The 11,666-nt window shown below is 38.1% G+C and overlaps 1 protein-coding gene across 1 annotated transcript in view; it reads left to right on the top strand.

Moving 5' to 3' along the window:
• The first annotated feature begins 623 nt into the window (after positions 1-623).
• The window catches only part of STEAP2 (STEAP2 metalloreductase), a 36,170-nt gene continuing 25,127 nt past the window's right edge, over positions 624-11,666 (top strand). The window contains exon 1 of the mRNA XM_032237280.1: positions 624-1,129. The gene's annotated coding sequence lies outside the window, so the exon portion shown is untranslated. The remainder of the gene's footprint in view (positions 1,130-11,666) is intronic.

The following is an 11,666-nucleotide window of genomic DNA, read 5'->3' as shown; positions in this document are numbered from 1 at the left end:
AAAGTGGTTGCTAAGTGAAACCACAACTGTGCTTATAATCTTATTTTAGCTTTCCTTTGTTTAGAGATTTCAGGGTCATAAAATTTTTCCTAAAGTTACTTTTTCAACACCCTTCTAACAATGTTCACTAAATGAGGACTACCTGTAATTATTATAGTAGTAGAACTTGTAGTAGTAGCCTCAGTGCTACTATGCGCTAAAAACCATTCCCTCAGCTATTTAAAACTCGAACAAAAAGACCTTTGAGAACATTTCCACAAACGTCCTTTTGATCACTATACAACTCAGGGTCAAGGGTATTTACAAGACCAATTACTACAGCTATACATGATCTCCTTTTATTAAACAAGGTCACCAAACATGAATTTTTACATATACATGCAAGCAATTTAACCTTTGGCATCACATTTGCAATGCCTGGGGTGGGGGAAAGGCTGGTTAAAATGCTGAGTCATGATCATAGCCCAATACCCACAGGGCTACTTTAGGATTATTTTATACAGATAGATAGGTAGGTAAATAGTCAGGGAAGTAAGATAGGATTACACAATATGTCAAAACTATGTCACCTTATCTTCTAAATGTTTGCTTTTATTCTGTAATTCTGCATCTAGGGACAGAAACACCCAGGACAGAAGGGAAAAAAAGCTCCTGGACTATTTGGGAGTTTTGTTTGTTTGTTTTTTCTGTTAACAGCAGCAAACTAGACTCTTCTCGGTCTTCCTGAGCGCGCAAGAGCAGAGCGCCTGTAGGGCCTGTTCAATGTCCCCCTCCGCACGCGCGCTTCCATCCTCGGGTGGAAGTCGCCCGCTGCAGTCCGCGCCGTCTTCCGTGGGTGAGACTGCACGCGTGTAAGTGGCGGCTGCTTTGCGCCCCCCCCCACGCTTCTCCACGGTGACCCATACTCCGCTGCCGTTTCCTCCGCCCTCTATCAGTGCCCTGCTCAAGGACGAAGCGGGCTGCCCACTCGGCCTCCGCTCGCCTGTGTCACCCGTCTCCCCTACGACAGAGTCGACGAAGCGACGAAAGAAGCGCGTCTTTTCCTCTTGGCTGGAAGCTGCCGCAGCAAGCTGAAGATTGGAGAGAGCAAAGAGAGAGCGGTGGGCAGCGGCGCGGGCGATGAAGTGAGGTGAGCAATAAAGAAAGAGCAACCAAAGCTGAGATGCATTCATTAAGTAACATCACGCAGAGCCAAGAGGAAAAACAGCGGAGAAGCTGAGCCTCTCGCGGGTTTACCTACACCCCCCCCCCCGGTGATTGTTTTTCCCCATAGTAGTCCCTTCTGAAAATAAGAGCAGAGAGCAGGGAAATCCTGGTCGGTGGGGTGGGGGGGAGCACAGGGAGCATAGAGAGAGCTAGCTTTGCTGGAGCTGAAACTGAAGCATTGATTTCTATTTAACTTGGCCCAGTAGGGCTTTCAACTGGTGACAGGATGCAAAAACGGCCCTGGAAAACAGTATATAACCCCCCTCCATCGCTCTCCCCCCCCCAAAAAAAAATTCAGTAGGCTGAATGGTGCTATTTGACATGACATCTTCTTGCAAATAGTTCAGGGCAAAGCTGCAGAGCAAAAAGGAAAATTAATAAAGCAAGGTTTATATATGGCCTAATTATGTGGTTGCTGTGGGTTACAAGCTAATAAAATCGTGATTAGGTCTTATGTATTTATATTTCTTTTCAAGGCACAGTCAACAAAATGATTAACCCGATGGTTAGCTGTTAAACTGCTGAGGTCAAAGAATGCACCACTGTGTCAAAAGTCTAAGGAGAGGAGAGAAAATCAATAGGACATGAGCTTTAGAGGCTCCCTGTTTGTTTCAGTCCTGAGTGCAGCACAGAGCTCAGTATTGCAAAGATTATTGGAAGCTGAAACTGGAAAATTCTGATGGTCTACAGGTTTTTATGATCATTTAGAAATAAACTATGTACAATGGAAATTAAATATATTGGCGTAGTCACCTTCCTTTGGTCACCTCTTAATAACAAGTGATGGTTAGAGAGATATCTGCATAGATAGGATATAATGGATCTTCTCCCGTTCACCAATATTACAAATGAATTCTATAATTACTTCCTAATTAAAGCCTCTCATTGAACTACCTGTTGTATCCACAATCCAAAATGCAGCTAAGCATCAATGTTCAACATGGGAACATAACTACAATGCACTTAATAATATTTACACTGAGAGCAGAAATGTAAGTTTCCTTTGAGTTCAGCTTAATTCCTGGTAATGCATATAGCCATGCAGCATTCTTGGCAACAGTAGAGAATGCCGTTCCATTTTTCCAGGATAGTTTTTAAGCTACAATCCTAAGGTGACCAGATTTTAACATTGGTAAAGAGGGACACCATTGATTGCGGGGGGGGGGGGGGGGGTCTTGATTAAAAATAAAAAAATAAAAAAAGGTGGGACTTTTTAGTTAATGCTACCTTCAATCCTCATGAAGGAATAATCCAACTGAATTGATTAGGAATAAGATGTTCTGGTAGAATAAATGGTCTATGGTTCTTTTATTTTTATTTTTTATTATTTATTAGATTTTTATCCCACCTGTCTTATTTTTACAAATAACTGAAAGGCGGAAAACATACCTAATCTTTCTTTTAATATTTTCCACATAACAACAACCCTGTGAGGTGGGTTGGGCTGAGAGAGAACAACTGCCCCCAAAGCAGGACTCGAACTCATCTTCCCTTGGTGTGTAGGCCAGCCCTTTCACCACTACACCAAAAGGCTCTCATTTAGTAGGAAGACACGGAAGAGGTTTTTTTAATGTAATGAGGGAAATGGGGGGAAATTCGGCTTGAAGCAAGATTTCTGGGATAGGGTCTTTCTTTTTTGGGTTGGCTTTAATGCCCATCTCTTGGCATTCTGGGAGTTCTCCCCTGGGAAGGAAGCTTTGACAGAAATATTATTTTTGCTCCACTAGAAAAGGCCAAAGTGAGAGGGAAAGGCACTGATGGTGGAGGAAGATGAAAAGTGAACTTTAATCACATTTACTTTTCATCTTTCTCGCCTGCTTAATTATTTTTATTAGTTTATCAGAATATAAAAGACAAAAAAATGAAAATAAGGAGAAATTAAGAGTGGAAAAAGAGAAAAAGGAGAAAGTGTGTGGTAGAAGGGGAAAAGGGGGGAAGCCATTGACTTCTGACTCTTTTTTAGCACAGTAGAAGATAATAACATTACAACCTCAAATTTTACTTTTACACAATAATATATACTATCCAATTCTATAACAACAAACTATCTAATCAGGAAAACCAAAATCACAATTTCATTTTTTCCACTGCAAGCACAAAATTTAAAAGTGGTTTCCACATGGAAACTAAAATAGATATATTATTTTCTTTGAATAAAGCAATCAGTTTAACCATCCCTACTTTTCATCTTGCTGTGATAAATAACATATAATTCTGTTCACACCTATTAATCTTTATAGACTATCATCATTTATATCAAAAAGGGAAAAACCTTTTTTTACATCCATTTTAAAACTCTAAACTTTTCTTTAAAAATATTTAGCAAGAGGGAAAGGCAGAAGGAAAATGACCCCTTTTTCCTGTGCCTTTCCTCAGTTGCTATGGGGAATGAAAGGAGCAGGGTTCCCCCCCCCCGCTGAAAAGAACCCCTGAACAACTTTGTGAAGTGCACAGCTCCATTTCAGTGCCTTTTACTGCTCAGTTTGGTGCCATTTCCATCAAAGATTTGGAAAAGTTTCTTCTTCTTTCCCTATGCTATAATTTTGACTTTGAGAAGGGTTTGCTGTTCTTTCTGACCTTTAAAATGATACATTTCAGTGACTCTTTCTCTGTGCTTGCCTTTAAGAAGCACTCCAAGTCAATCCAAAATGATGTAGATGTTAATACAAAGAACTGAGCAAATTAAAATGATGAAATTAGTCCCAGGGAAATATTTTTCAAAGAAATCTTGATAGTTATGAGGAGCTCCTTGCGCGCCACCAGTTTTCCCACACGAGCCGACCTCCAACCTCTGTGCCCCTCCCCCCGGGAAATCCAGGAAGGAACAGTCACTACTTCTCTAGCCAAAGTATTTCCTGGAGCTCTATCGTACTGGATCATCTTTTCTTATAAAAGGAAGTAAAAGGGGCGGCGGGGGAGGGTTCGTTTTAATATCTTCAATGAAAGTACTGAGACATAGAGAGGGGTAGACAGAGTGTCTTTTGTCTTGCCCCGGTTAGGATTTTTTAAGCGAATCCGCTGCGCTTTCAACATGAAGCCAAAATCGGGACTTTTTTAAAACGCCGCAGGACGCGGGACAAATTCTTAGAAACCGGGACTGTCCCGCCAAAAGCGGGACGTCTGGTCACCTTATACAACCCTGATATTCCTTTGTGGTCTCCAATCCAAGTATTAACCTATTCCTGCTTGGCTTTTGAGTTCTGATTAGATCACCCAATTTTACCATCTGTTCAGATGTAATAAATTAGCAACAAAAAAGGTAAAACTTTTCCTGTCAGTCATGTCAGACTCTAAGGCAGGTGTCATCAACTTTTCGGACCTTAGGGATCATTAAATTCATAATTTTAAATCCCATGGAATACTAATATGATTTTTAAAAAAAAGATAAATAGTATTTAGTGCAATATAAAAAATGCAAATAATTTTCCTGCAAACCACCAAAATTTTCTCATGGCCCACCAGTGGTCCATGGATCTCTGGTTGGTGACTGCTGCTCTAAGCCACCATGCTCATCTCCATTTCTTGCCAATGGAGCCGGTGTTTTCCAAAGACAATTTCCATAGTCCAGTTGCCAGCATGCCAAAGGCACAAGGAACACTGTTATCTTCCCACTGAATTGGTATTTATCTACTCACATTTGTATGCTTTTGAATTGCTAGGTACTAATAAATTAGCACATTATCATAAAATGCACTTTATCTTAGGATGGTGGGATTCGTTTTTATATTGTTTTTTTATTTACTTTATTATTTTTTTCACAGATTTTTATTTTCATTTTCATACACTCACATGTATACTGTACATAGCCAACACCATACAGCATTAAACAATAATTGCATCAATTCCTCTTGTCAACAAGGCCCCAGAAAATAGAAACCCAATATAACTCTTCCGCTCTCCATACACCTCTTTCTTCCACCACCCTCCAACTTTCTATCTTCCCTCCATCATTCCCCTCTACCCTACTTCCCCTCCCACTCCTCTCTCCACTCCTCTACTACTCCTCTCTACCACTCCTCTCTCCACATCCACTCCCCTCCTTCCTTCTCACCTTTCCCTCCCACCCTCTCTCCCACCCCTCTCTGCCCATCTTTCTTCTTTCCCACTCCTCCGCTCCTTGGTGTATTTCCGCTACATATCAATATACTTGGCCTATCCTATTTTTTAAAAAAACTAAAAAAGAACAGTATGCATGTGAAGTCACATTACATTGAGATCTAACACATCTTGTCAAACCTAATATATATCCATCCCTCCCCTCACCCTCCCTCCTGACCCCCCACATCCTTCCCCCCCCCGACTTCCCAGAACCCGTACACAGTATAGATTTTTAACAAACACGGTCTAAAATATATTGAGAAGAAAAGAATAAGAAATTAACAACATCTCTACATTGAGCTTAGCTCCTTCTTGCTAAGCTATCTTTAAACAATTTAAATCATTCCTGATCTTAAGCATAGGCTATCTGGAATTTCTTAGTCCCATATTTATTTGTATATAATCAATCCATTTTTTCCAGTCTCGTTTATATCTTTTATTTGGTCTTTAAGATATGCAGATATTTTAGCCATCTCGGCTAAATTTGTGACTTTCAATGTCCATTCTTCAATTGTAGGCAAATCTTCCTTCTTCCAATATTGCGCCACCAACAGTCTTGCTGCCGTTATTAAATGCAAAATCAAGTTGATCTCTACCGCTGTAAAGTCAGTACTTATACCTAACAAAAATAACTGAGGAGTAAACTTTATCCTTTTAAAAATATTTTGCATAATCCACCATATTTTTATCCAAAATGCCTTAACCTTTTGGCAAGTCCACCAAATATGGAAATATGTAGCATCAAGAGAACCACATCTCCAACATTTGGGTTGTAAATTCAGATACATAGAAGCCAACTTTTTAGGATCTAAATGCCATCTATAGAATATCTTGTAAAAATTTTCTCGCAAGTTTTGAGCTTGTGTAAATTTCACATTTCTTACCCAAATTCTTTCCCACGTATCCAACATTATTGGTTCTTCAATATTTTGAGCCCACTTTACCATACAATCTTTAACTAATTCTGTTTGCGAATCCATCTGTATTAATACATTGTATATCCTCTTTATATGCATTAAACTTTGGTCTCTTATTTGTTTAAATAGATTATCCTCAACTTGGATAAAACCAATTTTTTGATCTATTTTCCACCTGGCCTGTAATTGCCTGTACTGGAACCATGTTTGAACTACCTTCTCTTCTTTCAATACCTCTAAGGGTTTTAGTTGTAGTGCCCCCCTTTCCAAAATGAGGAGCTGTCTGTAAGTAGTTCTATCCTGTTTTTGTGCTATATTCATATTTTCAATTGCATGTTTAGGAATTGCCCACATGGGTATCTTGTCATTTAGTTTATGTTGATATTTTTTCCAGACCCACAATAAAGCATTTCTTAAAATATGACACTTAAAGTTTTTGTCCAGTTTTTTGTTGAATAACAGGTAAGCGTGCCAGCCATATACCAGATCATGTCCCTCAATATTCAATATCCTATCATTGGTTAAATCGATCCAATCACTAATTACGGATAATACCACTGCATTGTAATATAGTTTGGGTAGTTTCAAACCTCCTCTCTCGCGTGCATCTTGCATTATTTTCAGCTTTACTCTTGGCTTCTTTCCTGCCCATACAAATTTATTGATACCCTTCTGCCATTCTAAAAGATTCGCATCTTTTTTGAGTATAGGTAACATTTGGAAAAGAAATAAAAATTTTGGTAAGATATTATAGCAGTAGACTTATATACCGCTTCATAGGGCTTTCAGCCCTCTCTAAGCGGTTTACAGAGAATCAGCATATTGCCCCCAACAATCTGGGTCCTCATTTTACCCACCTCGGAAGGATGGAAGGCTGAATCAACCCTGAATATTCATTTTCAATGCCGCTATTCTTCCCAGCAAAGATAAGTACAACTTCTCCCATTTTTTCATCTCTATCTGTATACTATGCCAGAGTGGTTCATAATTATACTTAAATAATTTTCCATTTGAGATTGAAATATTAACTCCAAGATACTTGACCTTTTTGACTACCTCACATCCTAACATTCCTCCTAATTCTTCCTTTTATTTAGTATTCATATTTATGGCTAATATTTTTGTTTTCCCTAAGTTTATTTTAAAACCAGACACTTGACCTATTGATTAATCGTATTCATTAAAACCATACTGGATTCCTGCGGTTGCTCCAATATTATGACCAAATCATCCGCAAAAGTACGCACTCTGTATTCTTGCTGCCTAATCTTAATTCCTTTTAGACCATCCAAGCTCTGTATTTTATTCAACAATACTTCCAAAGTTATAATAAACAATTATTATAGTGGGGACAAAGGACAGCCCTGTCTTGTACCTTTTCTAATTTGAAAAGAGTCTGTTAAACTTCCATTGACTATGATTTGAGCTGTTTGCTGTTGGTATATTGTTTTAATTGACTGTAAAAAATTATCTCCTATCTGCATTTTTTGCAATATCTTCAACAGAAATTGCCAATTAACTCGATCGAAGGCTTTCTCAGCATCCAAAAATATGAACGCAGCAGGAATTTGATTGTTCTTTCCCAAGTATTCTAGTGCATTAATAACTAATCTAACATTACTTTTCATTTGTCTCCCTTGTATAAAACCTGTCTGGTCAGCGTGTATCAATTGTTGAATAACCAACATTAACCTATTTGCTAATATTTTAGTAAAAATTTTATAATCTACATGAAGTAATGAGATAGGTCTATAGTTTTTAGGTTGAGTAGTATCTTGATCTTCTTTGGGTATCAAAGATATAAAAGCTGTCTTCCAAGATGGAGGTACCTTACCTTCCGTTTGAATCTTATTAAATAATTCTCTAAGAGGTTCTACCATTTCTAATTGTAAGTTTTTATAGTAAGCCACTGTCAAGCCATCTGTGCCTGGTGCCTTCCCTAACTTTAACTGCTTAATTACCTGTAAAATTTCCCCCAAGGTTATTGGTTGATTCAATTTTTGCCTGTGCTCTTCTTTAACTAAGGGTGTTTTCTCTTTATATAAATATTTGTCTATATCTAAACCATTAATTTTATCCCCCTTATACAACTCTGTAAAAAATTCCCGAAATGCCTTTTGAATCTCATCCTGTTGAAACACCTCCTTCCCTCTATAGGTCAATTTAGATATATTTCGAGATTTCCTTTTTTTCCTAATCTGATGAGCTAACCATCTGTCAGGTTTGTTTGCGTTGCAGAAAGTATTGTGTTTTGCGTATAACAAACTAGTGGCTACCTGGTCAGAAATCAACATGTCAAATTAATATGGCAATTGCTTCCTTGACCTTTGTATCGCCTGGGTTTAATGTTAACTCCAGCTCTTTCCTTTTAATTTCCTCTTCCAATTCTGTTCGTTTTACCCCTTGTTTATGTCTATATGCTTTGTTTATATTTATCAGTACTCCTCTCATATACGCTTTGCTTGCATTCCATACAAATTCCATAGGTGTATCCTTTATTCATGTTAAAAACAAAGTATTCGGTTAGCAATTTTTTACAATCATTGATATGCTCTTCATATCTAAATAAGTTTTCATTCAATCACCAAGGCCTTCTTGCCTGTACCACCCCTCCCAATTCCATCCAAACTGGGTTATGATCCGAAAGGACCCTAACCACAATCTTCGTCTTCTTGACCCATGAAAGCAAATCATTAGTGATTAATATGAAATCAATCCTAGAAAAGGATTGATGCCTATCAGAAAAAAATGTAAAATCATATTCCTCTGCATTTCTTTCTTGCCAGATATCTCTCAGTTCAAAGTCATCCATCATGTCAAAAAAGGATTTAGGTAGCTTTGCTCGCATCTTAGTATTTGGGCGAGAAATCTTCTTATCTCTCTTAGTATCTATAACACCATTCCAATCACCCAATAGTATACAAGACCTATAATCCCACTGTACTAATTTAGCATGAAGATTTCTGTAGAATCCATCTTGCTGTTGATTAGGAGCATAAATTCCCCAAAACAATGTCTTTTTCCCTTTTAGGATTAAATCTAACACGATGTATCTTCTATAGGGATCTGCTTCAATTAATTCAGCTGTCATATCTTTTCTTAAGTATACAGTTATACCATTTTTCTTTTCCATAGCAGAAGCTACAAAATGTTGACCAAGTCTTGGGTTAATCAGGTATTTTTGATCGGTTGATTTAATATGAGCTTCTTGCAAACAAATTATGTCATTCTTAAACTGTTTAAGATAGTGAAATATTTTCTTTCTCTTCTGTGGAGAATTCAATCCATTGACATTCCATGTTAAAATCTTAGTTGTCATCTTTGGTTACCTGAAGCTTTCTTAGAGCCTCCTGCATGGCCTGTTTAACCTTTGGCCTAGCTCCTCCCACTGCTTCTGGACTTGTTGCTGTAGCTCCTTGATCGATGGCCGGTGATTGTTGAGGTTGTTGCCTTTTAGCTTGTTTCTCCATTCGTCTAGTAATCATATGGCTAGGTCTTTGTCCCATAACACCTTGCGCTTTTAGGAGAGAGAGATGATCCATCTTATCTGGTAGTTGTGTGGTTTGCTGTCTGTCTTGTCCTTCTTGTGGTCTTTCTCCGGGTCCAGATGGTGCAGGATGTCCAGCCTTCAAAATATTATGGTAAAAATCTCGGGCTTTCCATACGGAGTTGAGACGATATCTTTGCCTATCAAATGTAAGTATAATGCCAAAAGGCGTGTCCCATCTGTACTGTATCTGACGGTTTCTAAGTTCTTCAACTAAAAAAGCATAATCTCTCCTGGCTCTTAGCATTTGAGGTGGTATCTCTTTCAAAACAGTCAGGTCTTGACCCCCAATTTGGAGCTTAGTGTTATAAGACTCTTGTAATATCGTGTTTCTGAGCTCTCTTATAGTGAAATATATAACAATGTCTCGAGGGAGCTGCTTCTGCTTTGCCACCCAAGAGTTAACGCGGTAAACTTTGTCGATTTGCCAGTCAAACTTAGCCCCCGGTCTTCCCACCAGACAATCAAAAGCTTCTGAAAGAATCTGTTTCAGGTTGGTGGGATTAGTGAAAGTGAAAATGAAAACTTTACCCTGTGTGGTATTTAGTATAATTAAGTGGTCGTTTGCATGCAATCTATTAAAAATTGCCTTAATTTTTGTGCTTTAATTTTAATACAGTTTTTCCTTCTGGCAAACAAAGTTATTTTTTCCTATATATGATTTTCTTTGAGAACGTATCCTTCCTCCTTCCCTCCCTCCCTCCTTTTCAAGACTTGTTTCTTTGTCCATGTTATGTGCTATATATGCTATAACTCTGGTCAGCTAACAAAAATGCCAATAACAAGCAAATAAAGACAAGAAAACCAACCATTGACATCCCCTAAACCTGGTGCCCTTCACAGTGCATCAAGAAGGATTACAACCTCAGCTCTACCCTCATCCTACCTTGATACTTGGGAGAAGAGCCAGTGGTGCCAGATACCAACAGGAGAAAAATGGGGAAATTTTCCACATTATATAAGAAATAGAAGTTTTAAGATCTTTAAAAACTAATACTTCATTGTTTAGAATTTTTAATTCATCCTACAGTGATAAACCATTATCTCTTTGTCAGAAAGGGAGAAAGAAAAGATTTTGAATATGCAGTAATCAGTTACTGTTTGAGATTGTTAATTTGAAGGAAATGAATAGTAAACTCGGGTAGGTTTGCTTAAGAGATTTATTCTCTATGTATGTTAGAAACTGGACTATTGTTACATAGACACATTCTTTTCTAATTTCTATTTTGCTTTTCTCTGCTCTTTTTTGTTTTTAGAAACTTTTGCCCAATAGCTGCTTTAGATAAGCATAGATAGTCCTCAACTTAGGACCACCACTGAGACCAGAATTTATGTTGCTAAGTGAGAAATTTGTTGTGTGAATTTTGTTCTATTTTACAATTTTTGTTGCCACATTTGTTTCAACAGTCACTGTAGATGTTAAATTAGTAACACAATTGTTAAGTGAATCTGGTTTCCCCATTGATTTTGCCTATCAGACGGTCCCAAAAGATGACTCAGGGACACTGCAACTGTCATAAATATGAATCAGTTGTCAAGTATCTGAATGTAAATCACGATGACCTTGGATGCTGCAACAGTCATAAATGCGAAAAATGGTCATAAGCAGAGGTGGTATTCTACGGGTTTGGACCAGTTCACCTGAACCGATAGCGGAAACCGTGGGTAGCTCCGCCCACATGCCCCAGCTCTAAGGCATCCTATTTAGGCCCCTTTTTCGCCAAAAACGCATGCACACTCACATTTGGGAACTGGTAGGGAAGGTAAATGAATACCACCTCTAGTCATGTCATTTTTTCAGTGCCATTGTAACTTTGAATGGTCACTAAGTGAACTATTGTAAATCAACAATTACCTGTATCAATATTTTAGGTGGATTAAGATAATATTTCTATACT

Source organism: Thamnophis elegans, chromosome Z (genome assembly GCF_009769535.1).
Source record: "Thamnophis elegans isolate rThaEle1 chromosome Z, rThaEle1.pri, whole genome shotgun sequence".
NCBI lineage: Eukaryota > Metazoa > Chordata > Lepidosauria > Squamata > Colubridae > Thamnophis > Thamnophis elegans.
This window is presented reverse-complemented; position numbering and strand designations above follow the sequence as displayed.